Source organism: Peromyscus eremicus, chromosome 17 (assembly GCF_949786415.1).
Source record: "Peromyscus eremicus chromosome 17, PerEre_H2_v1, whole genome shotgun sequence".
In the NCBI taxonomy this organism is placed as follows: Eukaryota; Metazoa; Chordata; class Mammalia; order Rodentia; family Cricetidae; genus Peromyscus; species Peromyscus eremicus.
Window position 1 is genome coordinate 13,438,038 of NC_081433.1, and position 6,921 is coordinate 13,444,958.

The 6,921-nt window shown below is 40.4% G+C and overlaps 1 non-coding gene across 1 annotated transcript; it reads right to left on the reverse strand.

Annotated features, from left to right (window-relative positions):
* Nucleotides 1-6,217: 6,217 nt before the first annotated feature.
* LOC131894769 (U6 spliceosomal RNA) lies at nt 6,218-6,324 on the reverse strand. The gene has a single exon (XR_009375004.1). It is a non-coding gene; the product is annotated as a U6 spliceosomal RNA (small nuclear RNA).
* Nucleotides 6,325-6,921: the final 597 nt, after the last annotated feature.

Genomic DNA, 6,921 nt, shown 5'->3' on the forward strand with positions numbered 1-6,921 from the left:
AGTTGGAATTGATGTCTGAGGAAGGGAATTAGGAGAGGCGAGGAGTCACTCATTAACTTATAAGTGTTTTCCTAGGAAACAGAAAAATCACCGTTCCATGTCGAGGTTTCTGAGCAGTTGCCTTTTAGAATAGGATTTCATTCAGAATTTTCAGGAATTCTAGGCTGATGGCTAGAATTCCTCCCTCTGCCACTTTACCAAGTGTGTCAAATGAATGTATGGTGTAATCATGGGTAAGTATTTAATTTCACATATTTTCACTAGCTGTTGGGACAGCTGGGAATGCTACTTAAAGTTGCTGACCTTGCACATGACAAGTACCCCTCAGAGAGAGCCTCAGGGACCTCAAGTGCGGCCCATATTCTTGCTGCAGAGAAATTCAGGATGAGTCAGAGTGAAGCAAAGTTAGAGAGTTTATTGATTGGGAGAGAGGGCATGCATTTGAGGACAGTCAAATGGAACCTACCCCAGGGTTACAGCAGCTGCTGTGGAGGTGATTTGAGGACTTTTGGAGTTACTAGTATGAAGGAAGTAATCTTAAAACTAAAATTAAGAGAAAGAGAGAAAAAAAAATGTGCTCCTCTACTCCTTTTCCATATCGAGCTTTAGAAACAAACCAACCAGGATCTCACCATGTAGTCCTGGTGAGCTGGAATTCTGTACATGGACATAGTCCTCAAGCTCACAGAGATCTGCCTGCCTCTGTCTCCTGAGTGCTGAGACTAGAGGCATGTGCTACCATGTCTGCCTTCAACTTTTTTTTAGTATATGAAACTTAAAGGGGGTTCATGATGGCACTGAGCAAATTTACACGAGGGAGAAATATGGCTAGACAGGAATATAGATTAAAATCATCGTGATTAACCGTTCATTGGTCATAAGAGTTTAAGACATAGTTTTTTTTCTTCCTTGGTTCACTAGCCATATTAATAATCTTATGTGCAATAGTTTTAGAGAATATGTACAGTGTAGGATAGTCTCCAGGCAGCTGTATCCAAACTCTTACAATTCCTCCTCAGTTCCACTTGAAGAGGGAGAAAGTGAGGGTAAGGGCCTCTTTTGTTGTGCAGAAGCAGATTGTGTGGTGTAACATTGGATTCTGTGAAAATACAGGTGCTTTCCTATTCTCATTTTTGAGATCGTATTCATTACTGAAATTCTGAATAACTTGTGTGTCCTTTCAGGTTTCAAAAATCTATGTGTGCATGTACATGTGTGTATGGACTGCATGTACATAGGTATTCATATTCATGATTAGGGGGGCACTGTGTCATGGCATACATACAGAGGTCACAGGACACCCGTGGGTGTTGATCTTCACCTTGTACTTTGAGTCAGGGTCTCTTGCTCCCCACGTGTGTCCCAGCTCAGCTGGCTTTTGAGTTTCCAGATCCTCTCCTGTATCTGCTTCCCTCTCATTGCAGGAGCACTGGATTACACACAGCGGCTTGTCTGGCTTCCTGTGGGGTCTGGGGATCTGAATTCAGGACCTCATGCTTATGTGACAGGTGCTCTACCCACTGAGCCATCCGCCCACACCAGTATAGAGCTTTTTTCAGGTTCCTGTAGTCAGTCACTACTGAAAGTCCCTTTTCCCATTTATTCCTTTAGGGTAAGTAATGGAATGTTTCTAAGTTTTATTAATCTAAAATCCATTGAAAAGGAACTAGAGGGACAGGAGAGACGTCAGTGGTTAAATGGACTGCTCTTACAGTAGACCCGAATTTGCTTTCCAGAACCCACATTGGTTCCTTCACAGCTGCCTGTAACTCTAGCTCCAGGGTGGAGGTCTGATAGTTCTGACCCCCGTGGGTACTAGCACTCACACACTCCCTTCCATATGCATACTTTAAAGTTATTTTTAATCTTAAAAAAGGGGCGAGGGGAGGAAAGAGAAGCAACTGGAGTCTCTTTAACTTTATAAAAAGTCCATTTCTCGAGGCTACCGCAACAGATTACCTCAGGGTTAGTGGCTGAAACAGATTGGGTTATTCTCACAGCTCCAGAGGCCAGAAGTCTGAAGTCAAGGTTTAGTTTGGATTTCATTCCCTCTAGGATTTTTGTATCTTTCAGTTTCTGGATGCTGGCTACTTTCTTTGACTAGAGGCCCATCCATACTGCCTCATAGTGTTATTTCCCCTTTTCTGTCTCAAATCTCCATCTCCCTTTGTATTGTGGTGACATTGTCATTGGATTGTAACCTGTAGGCTCACATGGATAATCTAGGATGATTTTGATCTCCTCAAGATTCTTAATTTCATCCTCAAGACTAGTAAAAAACAAAAATGAACAAAACATTTATTTACTTGTGTGGGTACACTTGTTCCATAGTGTGTATGTGGAGACCAAAGGACAACTTTCAGGAGTCACTTCTTGCCTTCCACCATGTAAGTCCCAGGGATTGAATTTAGACTGTTAGTCTTGGCAGCAAGCACCTTTACCTGCTGAGCCATCTTGCCAGCCTCAGAGACACCTTTTCAAAATAAGGGAATGTGCACAGCTTCTAAGGCTTAGGGTATGGATGTAGGGTTTGGGGACCACAGTTCAGTCCTTTACAACAGTGAGTTCTAAATAGTCAATATTTTGTTGTTATTTCTTAGATTAGTATTATAGCTTAGTATTTGTTTTTGCTTTCTTTGATATACAAGTAAAAGACTGGCTCCCTCTGCTCTGGTTAGCTTAAATAATCTCCTATAATACTTTAATTTCTTATTTATGAATTTGTAAATTTACCTCACATTCCTTAAGCAGAACATGTAATTAGTTGTTTAATTTTCAGATCAAGCTGATTTCTGAATAACAACTGACTTCTTGCTAATGTTTTGGTACTCTCTTCTTTTTTTAAATTTTATTTTGTGCATGTATGAGTGTTTTCAATGTATTTATGTGTACCATATGCCTGCCTACAGGAGCCATATAGAGGGCATTGGATCCCCTGGGACTGGAGTTACAGATGGTTGTGAGCCACCATGTAGGTGCTGGGAATTGAACCTGGGTCCTCTGCAAGTGCTTTTAACTGCTGAGTCAACTCTCTAGCCCTCTTTTAATTCTTAATTGATTTTGAAATGACTATCTCCTGATAGCTGATAGTGTACCAAAACCCAACAATATGAGCAAACCCTTTAAACAAGACCTCATAGCAGATGTGACATAACCTTTGTTTGTTTGTTTTTCAAGACAGGATTTTTCTGTGTTGCCCTAGCTGTCCTGGAACTTAATCTAGACCAGGCTATTTTGAATTCACAGAGATCCATCTGTCTCTGCCTCCCAAGTGCTGGGATTAAAGGCATGTGCTACCACCACCTAGCAACTTTTTTTTTATTTCAAATTTTTATTCATACTTTTACATGGTCAGATCATAACTGACTTTAAGATTATTTCTAGACAGGTTCTTTATAGAGTCAAATAGAACAATTCGAAGCCTTACAAATGAATTTTTTTAAAAAAAATATGGCAAATACACAATTTCTGCAAATAAAATTGTACTAACCCTTCTTGGTATCAAGTGAACAGCTTAGGCAGATATCCAGACATTGCCCATGAATCACATAGACATAAGGAAGAAATAACTTTTATGTTGAGAGTTTATACATTGGCATTTGGTTTTGCTTTTGTACAAAAAGGACTTGGATTGGGCTGCTTGGAGACCCAGAATAAGAGGCCATGTTTGTCCTTGAGCCAGAGTTGAAGACAAACTTGTGGGGAGCTGAGCAGAAAGTGTTTAATGCTGGCAGAGGGGTGACTGGGACATCTCCAAAAAAGAAATAGCAGCAACCGTGTTGTGCCATCTTTAGTTGCAGTAAAGCTGAATTTATCACATCTCTGATCAAAGACTCTAGAGGAGTACTCAGGTTGAGATCGCCACATAGACTGTAGTAGTCATGATAGAAAATGAAATATCTTTATTTTCTTGTTTATATATATTTTTTTCATACAGGGTGTCACTCTGTAGCTCAGGTTGGCTTAGAATTCACTCAAGGGGCTGGAGAGATGGCTCAGGGGTTAAGAGCACTGGCTGCTCTTCCAGAGGTCCTGAGTTTAATTCCCAGCAACCACATGGTGGCTCACAACCATCTGTAATGAGATCTGGTGCCCTCTTCTGGCCCTCAGGGATACATGCAGGCAGAATACTGTATATGTAATAAATAAATCTTAAAAAAAAAAAACAAAAAAAATTTCACTCGAACTTACAGTGATCCTCCTGCTTCAGCATTCTAGGTCCTGGGATTAAAGAAGGAAGCCACCACAACTGGCTTTAACATTTTGAGTGTATATTGTGTGTATGGTGCTTGTGTGTGAGTGTTCAGTGAAGATGTACACACAGGGAAGCCAGAACAGGATTGGGTTGTCTTCCTCTGTTGCTCTCCCTCTATTGCTTTAACATGGGGTCTCTAAACTCAGTCGGAAGCTTGCCATTTTCAGCTAGGCTAGCTAGCCAGCACACTTTTGGGATTTACCTGTCTATCCATAAGTTTTGGAATTATAGGCATGCGCAGATGTGCTTGACCTTTTTTTAAGACTTGGGAAGTTGTGGTTCAAACTCAGGTCCTGATACTTGCAGGGCAAGTACTCTTACCTGATGAATCATCACCCCAGTCCTTTGAGTTGTTTTTTTTTTTTTTTTTTTTAGTTATTAAAAGTTAATATGAGTGGGCTGGTCAAATGGCTCAGTGGTCAAAGTCACCTGCCACCAATTCTGATGATCTGAGTTTGATTCCCAGCACCCACATAGTAGAAGAACTATTTTTAAAAGTTGTCCTCTGCCCTCCACAAGCACAAGCTCGGGTTGGGCCATATGGGGAGAGGAGAGAAGGGAACCAGGTGCAGCAGCCTGGAGGCCAAAGGTACAGAAGGGCGGGTAACCATAATATCTGGATTATATAGGGAAGAGTTTCTGGGAAAGGGCAGCCCAGCCCCTGGACTGGAGAATTCAGGGTAGAGGGTGGGATGGGGTGAGCTATGCTAGCCATACCCTGTAATGTCAAGGAGAACCTGGAGGCCAGGTCCGCCTTGATATGTTAAATAGGCATCTCAGCCATTTGTCCCAGGTTTGAAACTTAACACTAAGAAGCATGAAGTCCTGAGTTCATATTCCTAACAACCACATAAAAAGCCATGCTTGGCTGTGTGTACCTGTAGCCCCAGCACTGTAGTGGATGGAGACAGGATCATTGGAGCTTGGTCGCTGCCAATCCTAACTTCAGTTTTAGTAAAGACCCTGTCTCAAGGGCATAAGGTAGAGAGTGATAGAGCAGGGCACCAGACGTCCTGCTCTAGCCTCTAGGAGTGAGCATGGGCATGCACACATGTGCATACACCACTCATACCCAAACCCCAAAATTAATTCATGTTTTCAAGTATTCGAGTATTTCTCTTCTCATTGCAATGAAATCCAGTAAAAACTGGTTATTGGTATTTGAACATGTCTCCTCAATACTGGTGAATGTTTTTGTCACCATTGTATTTCCACTTAAATTTGTTATTAACAATTAGAATTTACTTTAAAATATAATTCCCATTAATGGCTTTGACTGCTATTCCCATCTGGCCCAAATATTAGTGTTGTATTAATCAAATTGTATTAACAATGAGTCTTAGGTTATTGTTTATTTACATATTTATTTTGGGATACAGAGTCTCACTTTATAGTGGACACCAACCTTGAATCTGGATTTCCAGCTTGGGTCTCAAGAATAGCTGGGATTGTAGGCCTGTGCCATCACCCCTTGGCTGAGATCCTCTGTGTAAAATAAGTTTAAAATTTTCAATGGACCTGCTTTATGTTATAGAATAGTTTGAGAGTACTGGGAGCAGATAGTGGTTAGATCTGAGTTGCTGCTGTTTGTATAATGTGCGCAGACTCTAGACTTCTCTAGGCTTTGTACCTTGCACAGAAGCTTCTTTCAAGTTCTCAGAAACAAAGGCTTCTACCTGGCGGCCATATAAAGCTGCTTTGTTCTTTCTGACTTATCGAGCATCCTAAACTTCCTGAGTCAAGTTTGCATCTGATTCTTGCTGAAGGCAGCTAAATTCCTGGGATGAAATATGTTTACTTAGAGTTGGAGGGGACTCCCAGGTCATCCAGTCTGATCCTTGTATCAGGTCTGAATTTTTTCCACTGTCAGTGATCTTAAAAAAAATGTTAATTGTTTATACCCTCAGTTTTGTTCCTCTTTGCTTATTTATCATCCTTGTGATTCTTTTTTTTTTTTTTTTTTTTAATATGGAACGCTTCACGAATTCGCGTGTCATCCTTGCTCAGGGGCCATGCTAATCTTCTCTGTATCGTTCCAATTTTCGTATATGTGCTGCCGAAGCGAGCACTCCTTGTGATTCTTAAACACACTAAATTACTTGCTTTGTTTAGCTGGGAGCAATAGACCTGGGTAGACCTGGGTGTGCCTTTGCTTAAGCAGATTGAGCAAAACCTTTGGTTCAGAAAATTAAAACATTTCCCAAGTCTAATTCTAGTCTAACACAACTTAAATCTGGCTAAGAAACTGGCTAAACTTAAGAGATTTATAAAATAATTTAGAAAAATGTAGTTAAAACTTTATTTTTATACTTTTTATGAACATAAAACAAACCTAGTATTTAAATGTTTCAGTTGTGAAGTCGTCTGTAAAATAATGCTTTTATTTATTCTTTGAGAATTTTATACAATACATTTTGACCATATTCTTTTTCCTCTCCCAATTTTTCCCAGATCCTCTGCCTTGTGCAGTCTTTTATGCCTTATTTTTCTATTTTAAATAACAGATGCTATCTTAGTTGGCATTTCTATTGCTGTGAAGAAACACCATGACCATGGCAACTTTTTAAAAGGAAAACATTTAACTGAGGTGGCAGCTTACAGTTTCAGAGGTTTAGTCCATTATCATCATGGCTGAAGCATGGCAGCATGCAGGCAGACATGGTGAT